This window comes from Kogia breviceps, chromosome 1, assembly GCF_026419965.1.
Source record: "Kogia breviceps isolate mKogBre1 chromosome 1, mKogBre1 haplotype 1, whole genome shotgun sequence".
Taxonomy (NCBI): domain Eukaryota; kingdom Metazoa; phylum Chordata; class Mammalia; order Artiodactyla; family Physeteridae; genus Kogia; species Kogia breviceps.
The window spans coordinates 46734104-46746436 of NC_081310.1; positions in this window are offsets into that span (position 1 = coordinate 46734104).

The window sequence follows — 12333 nt, forward strand, 5'->3', positions numbered from 1 at the left end:
TATCTTCTCTCTCATCAATTTTGGTGACTTAAATTTTCCTAGAAAGCCATCTATTTTGACCAGCTTTTCAAATAGTTGATCAAAGAAATCTATGATAGTTCTTTTAATTTCCTGTGTGTCCATGGTGATATTTTTCATCCTGGTATACAGTGAAGTTGCACACCCATTCATACAATTTATAAGCTAACTTTAGAATCTAACCCCTCCAAGAAATCTATTGAGGTTACAAACCTTAACATTATAACTGAATGGAGTAAACCTAGCAAAACTCTAGCATTTTCCTTTTATTTTTCAGGATTTAATAATTGTATTAGTCAACAAAATTTTTAATGAGTATCTGCCCAATACTGTTGTAGGCAATAGTAATAAAGTGGAGAATATGGTTTAAATATCCAAATGTAATGGGAACTTTGCCTATAGAATTCCAATAATCAGATTCATATATATCAGTTTACTGAGAGATATTAAAATTCAAACCATTTTAAAATAGGGCAAAAAAAAGATGTCTGCTGACTGGATTTAGTTTGGTGCTAACACACTCATGTCCCTTCATACCACAAAGACACACTATCTGGCAGTCCCCAATGACAGCAACTTGCCCAAGACAAGACTTGTAGAATCTAAGGATCTACCTACTGACTTCCTCAAATTCCTTCCTGGCATGTAAAGTACAAATAGCACTTTTCTTTCTTTCTTTATTTTTTTTTTTTGCCGTACCTCATGGCATGCGGGATTCTAGTTCCCCAACCAGAGATGGAACCAATGGCCCTGCGGTGGAAGTGCAATGCCTCAACCACTGAACTGCCAGGGAAGTCCCTAACTAGCACTTTTCTTAAATACTATGTTCAATTTCATAGAATTCTTCTTTACATGAAAAATTCAACTCAACAGAATACGTATATAAATATTACACTCATACAACTTGTTGATGACCTTGAATGCCTGTCCTTGTAGGGTTCACGATCTGGACATCCCCTCTTACTATATTTTCTGTCCCATTTCTTCTTCAGTGGCACCGATAGTAAAGACATTGAAACTCCTTTGCCTGTCATGCCAGTTATTAATTCATCGTGTTTCCTCTCCTTCACTGCCCGTTCTATGATAATTAAGATGGACCTATAAATATTTCTCCTTTGTCAGTGGGCACAATGTTAGTAGAGGGCACTGGGGGGACACTAGAGGAGAAAGAGGTTTCTCTTCCTGGTTCCACTGTGCTTTTCCAGGCAGGCCCCTGCAGCTTATGCAGTGCCCTGATCCATCAGCACACAGGTTTCCTCGAGGAGCAGGTTCCAACAGCTCTCAGCAACAAGAAGCACATGGCACCTCCCCAAGGGAAACTTCCCCTAGAAGGCTCTGCCTGCCCAGCACCTCGTGGTGGACAACTTCACAGCCTCAGTGAATTTGCCTTGCAGTGAGGCACAGCACACCCTCTCCACAAGATCTGGATCTCAGACCTGGAGGGAGGGAAAAGAGGTCTTCTAGAGCTTGGGTAACCTATCTTCCTCCACTAATATACCTCATTCAAAAGGGTAGTAACTGCCACCTGTATCTTCTATTTATGTATTTAGAGTTCTTTTTACTCCTTCTTAGCTATTATGGGCTGAATTGTGTTCTCACAAAATTCATACTTTGAAGTCTTTAACTCCCAGTACCTCAGATTGTGACTATATTTGAAGACAGGATCCTTAGGTAATTAAGTTAAAATCAGGTCATTAGGGTGGGCCCAAATAAAATATGGTCAGTATCCTTGTAATAAGAGGAAATATGGACACAGACACACAAGACAAAGGGAGAAGATAGCCATCTATAAGCCAAGGCAAATGGTCCCTGAAAAAAATAAACCCTGGTGACACCTTGATCTCTGACTTCTAGCCTCCAGAATTGTAAGAAAATTAATTTCTGTTGTGTAAGCCATCCGGTCTACAGTATTTGTTATGTGGCAGCCCTAGTGAATGAATATACTAGCCAATCCCTCATTACTCCAACCTCTTGTCATACTTAATGATTTGTTATATTATGCTTTCCTAGCTCCAATTACTGTCTAGTTTCTGCTGCATGATTGGACCCTGTCTCCCATATATATTGTTTTCTTGAAAATTATATGTATATATATATATATATATATATATATATATATATATATTTATTTTTATTTATTTATTTATTTATTTATTTATTTATTTATTTATTTATTTCTGGCTGTGTTGGGTCTTCATTGCTGAATGCAGGCTTTCTCTAGTTGCGGCGAGCGGGGGCTACTCTTCGTTGCAGTGTGCAGGCTTCTCATAGCAGTGGCTTCTCTTGTTGTGGAGCACCAGCTCTAGGCATGTGGGCTCAGTAGTTGTGGCTTGCGGGCTCTAGAGCGCAGGCTCAGTAGTTGTGGTGCATGGGCTTAGTTGCTCTGGGGAATGTGGGATCTTCCCGGAGCAGGGCTCAAACCCATGTCCCCTGCACTGGCACGCGGATTCTCAACCACTGCACCACCAGGGAAGTCCCTCTTGAACATTTTTAACTCTTTATTCTTTTAATTACTTTTTGTGTATGTTTTTTGCAAAATTTTCTTGAATCTGTCTTCCATACAGATTTCTCAGATCTGATTTCCCTACAAATTTTTTATTTGTTTTTAAAACTACTTTTATTCCTGGAATATGGTTTTTTTCACCCTTCCATTTCTTTCCTGCATGCTTTCAGATCACGTTTCATCTCTTTATGTTGTCTTAGGAATTGTTTCTTTAATGCTGGTAATTCTTCCTATGTTCTTGTTTCAAAAACATCATTTAAAAAATTTCTTTGGGCTTCCCTGGTGGTGCAGTGGTTGAGAGTCCACCTGCCGATGCAGGGGACGCGGGTTCGTGCCCCGGCCCGGGAAGATCCCATGTGCCGCGGAGCGGCTAGGCCCGTGAGCCATGGCCTCTGAGACTGTGTGTCCGGAGCCTGTGCTCCGCAACGGGAGAGGCCACAACAGTGAGAGGCCCGCGTACGCAAAAAAAAAAATAAAAATAAAAAATAAATTTCTTTGATATCACTGAAAAGTGTTTATTTGAAATGTTCGACTACATATTCTTCTGCTACGCATTCATCTGCTACCTTTTGTGCATTTGGTTCTTGTCCTCCTTTATACTCATTGTGCTTCGGTTTAAGCCCTGTGCTTTGTAATCCAATCTCTCCAGGCCTATTATTTACAGAAGAAAAAGCCAGGGAGTTGTGTTGAGTTGGCACAACAGGCACGTTCATTAACGACATGTTTTGCTCAGATATCTTCCCACCACGCTGAGTGCTCCACAGTACTCAGTACTCCACCTCTGTGCTCTCACTGTGCCTCAGGCCACATAAATAAGATGATTTTTATACCAATTGAAAGATTGTTGTTTGCCCTCTTCAAGCCTGACCCATCTATTTTGGGGAATCCTGAACACTGTTCAAAAATACAGAGCTAAAGTATCTCCTTCACATTTTTCCTGTCATCTGATTTTACTAATTTGTCAGTTATCCTTTATCATTAGTGTCGAGTGATTGTTAATTCCATCAGTGAAGATGTTTCCTACTCTTTAACCTTTGTGTTGCTTTTAATTATTTCAGAGATGAATATGGGGTAGAATTACCCTTACCATCTTTTAACCACAATTCTTGCATGATTAGCAATTTGAACTATCACCGACACTTCAGACATTCAAACCATATTTAAGCATAATAGAAATGCAAGCATGCTATCTCCCTGATGCAGTGTGTTCCCTCTGATCAGTCATATAACACTGGGATTGGATTTAGTATTAAAACCCTTCTCAGCCTAGCTTTCCAAGCACCACTACCAATTGATCAAAGTTGGCACATGACAAGAAAATCATTTGCCATTCTGTGTCTACATTTGTGATACTTGCATAAATAAAACATGTAATTGTGAAAGTCCTCCCTTTTAACTTCAAACAGCACCATTTGTTCAGTTAACCATAGGGAGACTTTTCCAGTGACGTTACTGGTGGATCATCTTTGCCGATGTTTGGACTCACAAAAGTCCCACTTGATTCATAGTTTTGACTGCCACCATGACCCACAGTCAGAACAAGTTTTAAAACTTCTGACTTAATGGCACAGACACATATCAGAGAAATTTGAGAGAGGAGCATTCCCAGATGTGACCCTGAAGTGTCTTCCTCTGTGAGTCAGAGTCTAGTAAGTTCTACTTTTGCACAGTCTTCACAGACTCAAAAAGTTTTAGCTGGAATGTATGATCTGCAAATGGATGGGACAAATTACTAAAATAAACCAAATTTCCTATTTGTTCTGGAATGCCTAAGATTAGCAAACTTCTGGTTTTGGATTTATAGCCTTTGGTCCCTGAAAAATACATGTATTTTTTAACATCACCATTGAAAGATGATCCACAAACTTTGTATTTATTCTATTTGTAAAGATAATTTTTAAATTCATTCCCCCCCATCTTGCTTCAACAGAAGTTCCAAAGGTTGAGAATATAACAGATGCCATACACACACATATATATATATTGCACAAACTAGGTGCAATATATATATTGACTGTTTCTTCATTCACTCATGTGTTCAGCATACATCTATGGATCTATGGAGTGCCTACTATGTAACAGGTATTTTTCTAAAACCCGGTGATACTGCAATAAACAGAACAGACAAAATAGCCTGCTTTATTACTCCTTAGATTCCAGTGGACATCGAAGACACTGTGAAACTAGCTCTTCAGTCACTCACCTCTAGATTGAGAGATGACTAAGAATCCATTGGGAGAGTGAAGAGGCTGCTAAGGAGGAGTTGTTTTTTTGTTTTTTGTTTTTCTTTTTGGAAGACTGTTGTTAGATGTTACAACACAGATGAAGAGTAGTGTAAGTTTCCTCCCTCCTCACAAAGGGATGCTCCCTCCTCACTTTAAGCCCATTGAAATCTCAAAAGAACCATTTGAAAAGCTAATATGCATTCTCTGGAATTTAAAGGGACATAGGAACAAATCACCTGATACATGACTGACCAAAAAAGCAAAGGTAAGTATAGATAGAGCCGCCTGAAGAAGAAAAAGTTAGTATCAATATTAAGCAACACATCTACTGACAGCAGAGCAGGGGGTCTGTCTTCCCCAGATCAGATACAAACCCTGCAGAGTGGAGTGACTGATAGTCAAGTTGATTAGCTGGCCAGGAATCCCACCAAAATCCCCTGCCAAGAGTGAGGCAGGCACAACAATGAGAGGATAAAGATGCCCCATGGATGCCAAAGTGGAGTGGAGGGATGAAACTGGCCACAAGGAAGCAGCATCACTCCTGCCAGGAATTGCAGATGAAGGTCTCCAAGGAGAGCATTGCTAAACTACAAGAAGCACCTCAGGAAAAAAAAAAAAAAAAGGGTAAGCCTTGGATTCCATCATGTTCACATGGCATCATTACCACATTATAACTTTATCAGTCCAGAAGGACTTTTCTGCCCCTTACTACTCTTTCCCCTATTCTAATATTATAAGGCCCCAAAACAGCAACTATTAAGTGCAGAATGCAATGAAGCAAGAAAAGGAAAAAGATCAAAGCCTCTCCCTTTCCAAACCCTTCAATCCTCTAAGGTTGAGGTACACCTAAACTGGCAAAGAAGAGATCTTAAACTGAATGAGATTTTGGACTTCTGATATTTGACTATAGGTGCTGTTAATTATCTAGTGAGACAGAAGAAACTTGGGACCTGGCTGAGATTTTATTCCAGGGGCTGGAAATATGTAACTAATCCAAAGAACAAGGGAAAAAAATAATGGTGCTTTCTGCTTCATTCTACTGAATGCAGCTCGTTTAATAAACCAATTAAATACGTTTAGCTTGTCATAGTAGGAAGAAATCCCAGTTAGGAAAATTTCTGAGTTAGACTTACTGGGAGAACAGGGTGACATAACTGTGAACTCTTTTGATATGCAAAGTGAAGCTAAACAAAGCCTCCTTGACCAACTTCCAAATACCCTATGGCAATAGAAGATCAGATATTCATAGAAAAATAATAGCATGTACTCCACTGTTGGGCATCTTCCTGAGTTTTTCCAAATACCACTAATTTTTTCTATCATCTAATCTCAGGATAGGGAGATTGTGACCTCTGAACTCCTGTGTGGGTAATTGTTTTTCTTTTTTTCTAAAGCTGAATTTGAGTAAGAAGCCTGTAAAAAAGGTTCAACTGTGGTCAAATAAACAAAGTTTCTACCACATTTGCAACAGGATACAAAGTTCATCCACAATAGGAGATAAATGAGTCAGAGATTAAATACAGTGTATGTTTTCAGATCAGCATGCCCTGGTAGGTAGATCCAGGAATATTTAAGACATGCCCTGAATTTATCATAGAAACAATCTTTCTGAACACATGGTAGACAGTTATGAAGCCTAAAAACAGATAAAGAACATGGGTAGGGCCTACTTCTAAAGAAGAAAATAAAGTAATAACCCTAAAAATTATAGCCTGGTCACCTTAACTTTGATACCTGAATAGACCAAACTCATCAATCATTTCATTTATAAAATACTAAAAGATCACAAGATGCCAGTGAAGAATAAGCAGGACTTTGGGAAGGATAAATCAGTCAGACCTATGTAATATCATTCCATGACAGACTGCCAGGCATTTTGATAGAAAGGGGAGAAAAAAGTCTTTAATCCTGTTGTTAAAGGACATACTCATAAATAAAGCTGGGAAAATATTTTCAAAGTATATCACTATATAAATTCTCAATTTATTAGAAGGCAGAACAGATGGAGTTTTACTCGCCCCTTTTCTTTCCTGGAGAGAGGACAACAAGAGGTATGGTTAAGTCTTAATTAAATATACAAGGATTAAAAAAAAAACAAACCTCCACCAAATTTTTGTAAATTGGGAGGGTGTCATTCATTCTGCAAAGGGAGAAAAATGTGTTTGAATTCACAGTATTCAAAGTCTGTAATATCCATCTGTAAATGGCTTTGCAGATGGATTTATTTTATGAAACATTAATCTAAAAAGAATCAAAGGCTAGGGAATGTTGCTCCCAAGAGAAAATGACAGTATGTCAAGGTAATTCAGAAAAAGAAAGCTAACTGGGGAAAACCAAAACAGACTGAACAAAAATAGAGGAATTCTTGGGATCTGAGTACGTTTTTTCATACCAGTGAAATGGAAAGAAATTTAATCTGTGTTGATAGAACCATGTGAGAACAGTAAATGAGTGCTAGATTCCATTGACTCTGAGACACTTTTAATCTGAAGCCAAAGGGGTACATTCTTACATGGATCCAAGACACCTCAAGGGAATTTTTCAAATTGTGAGAAAGACTAGTTTATATAGCCTCAGAATTTTCCGCAGTTGTTGCCTCAACTGAAACATTGCTTTGCTATGATAATACAGCTACCCCATGAATTCTTTTGACCAATGGAAGTCCCTCCCGTTAATTGGGCGAGAGGAGATTCAGTTCTGAATGTTTCTTGCTCCAACCCACTCTATCAACTCATGACAGCTTTTCACCACTCTTATTACCATCACTTACAGGTCATACACCCATTCCTGATGACTTTGATCAATGAGTTAACCTTTCTATTCATCCCATCCCCTACCCAATCCCATTCCCATTCTTATTGACTTAACACCTACTGCCCTGGCCACAGAATTCCTCAGTTCCAATGACATTAACTAACACTTCACTTCAGTTACAAGATGACACAGGCACACTTTGGATTTTATTATACAATGTTTCTCCACCTCCAAATTCATAAAACCTGTTTTCCTCTATATGACTTTCATTCCCTCACTTGTATTGAACCCTTTCTTAAACTTCATTGTGACTCTTGAACCTTGGACATTGAAGTAAACAAAACTAAATTTAAATACAAATGTTCACATTTACAGGCCCTATGACTTTATACAAGTTACTCCACAATTCTTGGTATGCTTCGCTGTATAGCAATGTAACAGCATTGCCTGATACAATTCAACTCACACCCAGCTCACCATTAAAAATCTACAACAGGGACTTGCCTCACGGTGCAGTGGTTAAGAATCCACCTGCCGATGCAGGGAACACAGGTTTGATCCCTGGTCCGGGAAGACCCCATATGCCACGGAACAACTAAGCCATTGCCACAGCTATTGAGCCTGTGTGCCACAACTACTAAAGCCTATACGCCTAGAGCCCGTGCTCCACAACAAGAGAAGACACCGCAATGAGAAGCCCACGAACTGCAATGAAAAGTAGCCCCCACTCGCCGCAACTAGAGAAAGCCCACACACATCAATGAAGACTCAACACAGCCCAAAATAAATAAAAATAGATGTTTTTAAAAAAAGCCAATCGTCTTTTTTACTTTTTAAAAAATATTTATTTGTTTGGTTGCACCAGGTCTTAGTTGCAGCAGCTGGGCTCCTTTAGTTGCATCTCACGGGCTCCTTAGTTGCGGCGCAGGACTTCTTAGCTGTGGCATGAGAACTCTTATTTGCGGTATGCATGTGGGGTCTAGTTCCCTGACCAGGGGTCGAACCCGGGCCCCCTGCATTGGGAGCTCAGAGTCTTAACCACTGCGCCACCAGGGAAGTCCTGCAAATCACCTTTAAAAAAAATCTACAATATACAAAATGATAAAAACTAGCTACAACTTCGTCATATGAGAAGGCCAAAAGGCAAGTCCAAGGGGAATTTCCATTACCTGCAATGTCAATCAAAATGGATTAAGAAACACTTTTGGACTATAAATCACATTTCTATAACCAAAACAAAATACCATAGAAAATCCCCCCCAAAAAGAGAGGAAAGGTCTTCACCTCTCCCTCACTACATGTCTCCAACTCTAAGACACAGTGAATATAATAAGCAGCAAAACAAATGACTGTCCATCAGTGATATCAGACAAAGCCAGAATCACAAATAGCCATGTTCTTTGATTTGTCTACTTTATTATTTCCTCTCTTTGTATATCTATTCAAAAACTACAATCTTTAGTGCTCAATTAGGTAAAAGCAGACAGGATATTTGGAGATACAGTCATCTAATCATTCTTAGTTGTCTAAGTATATTTAGGTGAAAACATTATTGATAATATAACTTTTCATATCACACCATTCCAGAGAAAAAAAAACGTATCTTATGCTTTAGTAAATTAGAGAACCCAATTGTTAAACCAAGCAAAGATCTAATGACAGTTCAGCAGGTTCACATAAGATAAATGTCTGCTAGTCATTGTACATACCAACCTATTTAATGTTTAAAAAGCACCAAATCTTTTATTTTTTTAACATCTTTATTGGAGTATAATTGCTTTACTATGGTGTGGTAGTTTCTGCTTTATAACAAAATGAATCATATATACATATACATATATCCCTAGATCTCTTCCCTCTTGTATCTCCCCCCCATCCCACTCCTCTAGGTGGTCACAAAGCACCGAGCTGATCTGCTTGTGCTACACTGCTGCTTCCCACTAGCTATCAATTTTACATTTTGTGGTGTATATATGTCCATGCCACTCTCTCAATTTGTCCCAGCTTACCCTTCTCGCTCCCTGTGTCCTTAAGTCCATTCTCTAGTAGGTCTGAGTCTTTATCCCCGTCCTGACTCTAGGTTCTTCATGACCATATTTTTTTTTTTAGATTCCGTATATATGTGTTAGCATACGGTATTTGTTTTTCTCTTTCTGACTTACTTCACTCTGTATGACAGACTCTAGGTCCATCCACCTCACTACAAATAACCCAATTTTGTTTCTTTTTCTGGCTGAGTAATATTCCATTGTATCTATGTGCCACATCTTCTTTATCCATTCATCTGTCGATGGACACTTAGGTTGCTTCCATGTCCTGGCTATTGTAAGTAGAGCTACAGTGAACATTGGGGTACATGACTCTTTTTGAATTATGGTCTTCTCAGGGTATATGCCCAGTAGTGGGATTGCTGGGTCATATGGTAGCTCTATTTTTAGTTTCTTAAGGAACCTCCACACTGTTCTCCATAGTGGCTGTATCAATTTACATTCCTACCAACAGTGCAGGAGGGTTCCCTTTTCTCCACACCCTCTCCAGCATTTATTGTTTGTAGATTTTTTGATGATGGTCATTCTGACTGGTGTGAGATGGTGGTATCTCATTGTAGTTTTGATTTGCATTTCTCTAATGATTAATGATGTTGAGCATTCTTTCATGTGTTTGTTGGCAATCGGTATATCTTCTTTGGAGAAATGTCTGTTTAGGTCTTCCACCCATTTTTGGATTGGGTTTTTGTTTTTTTTGATATTGAGTTGCATGAGCTGCTTGTGAATTTTGGAGATTAATCCTTTGTCAGTTGCTTCAGTTGCAAATATTTTCTCCCATTCTGAGGGTTGTCTTTTGGTCTTGTTTATGGTTTTCTTTGCTGTGCAATAGCTTTTAAGTTTCATTAGGTCCCATTTGTTTATTTTTGGTTTTATTTCCATTTCTCTAGGAGGTGGGTCCAAAAGGATCTTGCTGTGATTTATGTCATTGAGTGTTCTGCCTATGTTTTCCTCTAACAGTTTAATAGTGTCTGGACTTACATTTAGGTCTTTAATCCATTTTGAGTTTATTTTTGAAAAAGCACCCAATCTTGATAAAATAAGATTTGCCAGAAATTTTGGAGATGAAGCCAGAAAGGGAAAATAAATTGAAATAAAAGAGGAGGTAAAAAGAAGATAACTGAAATAAGAATGAGGGAAGGAAATGTGAAATACAATGCCAAATTAAGATCCACATCTAAGATGGCAAAGAAAAGAATAAGGTTTTTTTTTTATAAACCTATTTATTTATTTTTGGCTGCATTAGGTCTTTGTTGCTGTGCATGGGCTTTCTCTAGTTGTGGCGAGCAGGGTCTACTCACTCTTCATTGCAGTGCACGGGCTTCTCATTGTGTTGGCTTCTCTTGTTGCAGAGCACGGGCTCTAGGCACACGGGCTTCAGTAGTTGTGGCATGTGGCTTAGTAGTTGAGGCTCGCGGGTTCTAGAGCGCAGGCTCAGTAGTTGTGGTGCATGGGCTTAGTTGCTCCATGGCATGTGGGATCTTCCCAGACCAGGGCTCGATCCCATGTCCCCTGTGTTGGCAGGCGAATTCTTAACCACTGTGCCACCAGGGAAGCTGAGAATAAGTATTACAGGAACTTGAATCAATAAATTTAATCCATCAATAACAAAAAGGATAACACTTCCCAACCAATTGGGGTTCATATGAGGAATCCAGGTTATTCCAATATTCAAATAACAATCAATATAGTTATATTAACAGACTAAATAAGAAAAATCATATGATTATCTCATTAGATATAGAAAAAGCATTGAACAAAAGTCAATATCCATTCACGATATAGACTCTCAGCAAATTAAGAATACAGGAAAACCTCCTTAACTTAATAAAGGAATCTACCAAAAGGCCTACCACTCTGTCCCCACTCCTATTCAACAACATGTGAATGGTTAAAGACTGCATGTTTTCTCTGAAGATCAGGCAAAAGGTAAGATGTGTTCTCTCACCATTCCTATATAACATCATACTGGAAATCCTGGCCAGTGCAGTAAGACAAGAAAAATAATACAGATAGAAAAAAAGAAATAAAACTTTCTCTATTCGTACATGACAAGATTATGTAGAAAATCCCAAAGAATCTACAAAATATGTCTTAGAGCTAAAAAGTAAATTTAGCAAGGTTGTAGAGTTCAAAGTGAATATACAAAAGTCAATCATATTTCTATATATCAGCAATGAACAGTTGGAATTTCAAATTAATAAAAATACTAATGACCATATCACAAAAAATTAAATACTTAGGAATAAATCTAACAAAATAGCAATAGTTTCTGTATGTTTAAAACTACAAATCATAAATAAAATTAGATCTAAATCAATGAAGAGAGGGATCACAGTGATGAACTGGAAGACTCAATATTATTAAGATATTAATTTTCCCCAATTTGATCTATAGGTATAATGCAATCCTAGCAGATATCCCAGCAAGGTTCTTTTTTCTGAGATATTAACAAGCTTATTCTAAAATTTATGTAGAAAAGCAAAACAACTAGAATTTCCAAGACAATTCTGAAAAGAAGAGCAAATTTGGAGGACTCAAAGTTATAGCAAATCATGACAGTGTGGAATTGACAAAAAGAATATAGTTGCCATGATAACCCAATAGATGCTAGAGACATGAAGTTCAGTTCTCTCACCATCCCAGACATATGAGAGAAATGATCTGAAACTCTTTATACACCCCAGCAATCTCACCATCTGACTGCAGTCACATGAGTGAGCCCAGGAAAGTCCAGTAGAACCATCCAGCCAAGGCCAGCCAAAATTATTCACCCAAAGAATTTTAA